Here is a 3,480-nt window from a genome sequence, read left to right as displayed (position 1 = left end):
TGAGATTTAATTTCTAAGATATTGATTGGGTCTACAACTTTCTGAAAGTCTTGTTAAAAGAGCCTTTGATCACTGCAATTTCTAATTGGAACTCTGGTGATGCTGCGAGACGATCATTATCTGAAAAGGAAATTCTTATGTTTTTATGTGATTATGTGCTTATGTGGGGTGAATTAATGTTGTCCATCGTATTATGACGTGACTGAGTTAACGTTGGCATATTTGTAAATGTGTTAATCTTCAGTGTTACCTTTATTAGGATGTCATGACGTGGACGTGGTGGCAATAGGCGTGGTAGAACTAGACGGTAGGAGGTGTCGTTACTGAATGAAATTATGGTGCAAGAAGAACAGGTTGGTCAAGCCAATGTGACCAAATCAGTGGATCAGCAGGCCATGGGCGCTTTGGCCCGTGAAATGGCCAGAGCTTTGCAAGAATCCATGGACATTCCTGAGAGTCAAGTCCAGGCCCAAGTTGCTGGAGCGGGGCTGTCATTCTTGAAGAGAGAGTTCTTCCGGTCTAATCCAGATGAGTTTTTAGGTGATTCGAATGAGCCACTGAAAGTTGATGAGTGGTTAGAGAAGACGGTGAAGACATTTGAGATGCTTGGCATTGAAGATGATGGGTTGAGAGTGACCTTGGCATCCTTCCAGTTAAAGGGAGACATGGGTCAATGGTAGAAGTATGTGCGTGGGCGCATTGAAATGACTTGGGAGGCCTTTATCAACGCCTTCCATGACAAGCTCTTGCCTCCCATTGTTAGGGAGAAGTTGAAAGACCAATTCTTGAGACTCAAGCAGCTTAGTTTTGAGGCAACTTTCACAAGCCTCTCTTGATTTGCACCGAAACTCATGGCGACAGAGGAATGCTGCTATATCGAGTTTGAGAAGAGGTTGAGGACTGACCTTCTTTTCAAAGTAGTTGGGTCGATGATTATGGACTACAAATGCCTTATAGAGGCAGCAGCTCACCTTGAGACCATGGTTCAGGCAGAGGAGAAGTCGATAAGGGGTTCCAAGAGGAGCCAGGAGGTTCAAAGGGAGAACCAGGATAGTAAAAGGCAGAGAGGTTCCACCCCACACTAGTCCTAAGTGACATAGTCTAGATCCACCTTCCTTGTGCTGAGTTCAGATTCAAGGAGAGGTAATCAGAGAGGCTTCTCTTGTTTTAAGTGTAGCTAATTAGGTCACAAGTCTCTAGCTTGCCTGCAGAGAGGAGGAGGGCAACAGTATGCACCGTCTGTGGCTCGCTCTCAAAGCCAAAGAGGGCAGTCGCTTACTTGTTATCAGTGTGGGTAGTCAGACTATGTGAGGAGGTTTTTCCCTTAGTCAGGTGGCACACTTGGTGCATCTGGTTCAAAGTAGATACAAAGCCACCAGCCTGCTCAGTTAGCACAGGCCTCGAGGGCCATTTAAAGAGCCTTTTCGGCCTAGTCAGTGCATTAGACTTATGCTCTGAGAGGTGAGCAGGTGGAACAGAGTCCTACGGAGCATGTGTATGCTATTACCATGCTAGATTTAGTGCCAGCACCTTCAGTTGTGAGAGGTATTTTCCTGTTATGCAATTCTATTGCCAATGTGTTTATCGATACGGGTGCATCCGATTCTTTTATCTCGTCTACATTTGCATCGACTTTGGGGTTACAAGTGGCTTGGTTAGCATCTCCACTCAGGGTAAAGTCACCTATTGGTCGTAAAGTTGTTTTGGACCAGGGTGTTAGGGTTATGATATAGAAGTTGTTGGTCCCTGACTTCTTTTTTCATTTGTATTGATTGATATGTCGAGTTTTGATGTTATATTGGGTATGGATTGGTTGTCATCCTATCGAGTTATTATAAATTGCTACCGTCAGAGGGTTACTGTATATACCTCAGGTGGTGATTGTTTTTATTTCATAGCAGACCGAGTTGATAGAGCCTTGTTTCCAATGTGTGATCCACGTGGTCAGGGCGAGCTTAGTCTCTTTCTTGCTACATTCATGGATGTTGAGAGTGATGTGGTTCAAGTTGAGTTGCCAAGGGTAGTTTGTGAATACTCGGATGTTTTTTCGTAGGATCTCACTAGGTTACTACATCACCATGAGATTGAGTTCTCTATTGATTTAGTGCCTGGCACGACACCGATTTCTATGGCACCGCACAGATTTGCACTCATCGAGTTGAGTGAGTTGAAGATTCAACTCCAAGAATTATTAGATAGGGGCTTTATCTATCCTAGTACTTCGTCTTGGAGAGCACCGACTCTCTTTGCCAAGAAGAAGGATGGCACATTCCGACTTTGTACAGATTATTAGAAATTGAACCGGGTTACTGTTAAGAACAAATACCCAATGCCTCGTCTAGATGATTTATATGATTAGTTGAAGGGTTCTTGTTGCTTTTCTAAGATAGATATGAGATCGAGTTATCACCAATTGAGGGTGAAGGAGGAGGACATCCAGAACAAGGCATTCCATATGCGGTATGGCCGTTACGAGTTCCTAGTGATGCCTTTTGGGTTAACCAACGCACCGGCCATGTTTATAGATTTGATGAATCGAATCTTCCATAAGTTGTTAGACTGCTTTGTAGTCATCTTTGTTGATGACATCTTGATTTACTTACCCTCTCAAGAGGAGCACGAGGAACACTTGCAAGTTGTACTTGAGTTGCTTAGAGATCACAAACTATATGCTAAGTTCGAGAAGTGTGAGTTTTGGCTGAATGAGGTAAAGTTCTTAGGCCATATGGTATCTGGGGAATGAGTGATTGTAGATTCATTTAAAATAGAAGCAATACAAAATTGGGAACAACCTAAGAACGCCATTGAGATTCGTAGTTTCTTGGGGTTAGCCGGGTATTGCCATCGTTTCGTGAAGGATTTCTCTAAGTTAGCCTCACTATTGACTTGACTGGCGAGGAAGGGAATGAAGTTTGTGTGGAATAAGAATTGTGAGAAGTCGTTCCAAGAACTTAAGGTTAGGCTTACCACTGCTCCAGTGTTGATTATTCCGAAGACGGGTTTAGGCTATTCTTTGTGTTGTGATGTTTCACATGAAGGTTTGGATTGTGTCTTGATGCAAGAAGGGAAGGTAGTAGCCTATGGTTCACGTCAATTGAAAACACACGAGAGAAATTATCCTACTCGTGACTTAGAACTAGCAATTGTAATCTTTGCTTTGAAAATTTGGAGGCATTACCTTTATGGTGAGAAATTTGAGGTGTTTTCTAATCATAAGAGTTTGAAGTATCTACTTTCATGGAAAGATCTGAATTTGAGATAGATGAGGTGGATGGAGTTTATGGAGGATTACGACTTTGAGTAACACTATCATCTAGGGAAGAAGGCAAATGCTATAGCCGATGCCTTGAGCAGAAAGACCATTAGCAGTGTAGTGTGTATTGCCATCCGGGAGTGTGAGATGTTGGGTGCTATTGGTGAGTTTGACTTGTATCTGGTCCAGTCCGTTGAGTTGACAATTCTATTTTCGGTAGTTGCACT

The sequence above is a fragment of the Camellia sinensis genome, chromosome 6 (assembly GCF_055761805.1).
Source record: "Camellia sinensis isolate YWXY chromosome 6, ASM5576180v1, whole genome shotgun sequence".
NCBI lineage: Eukaryota > Viridiplantae > Streptophyta > Magnoliopsida > Ericales > Theaceae > Camellia > Camellia sinensis.
The sequence above is the reverse complement of the archived record's forward strand: the minus strand, read 5'-3'. Positions refer to the sequence as shown.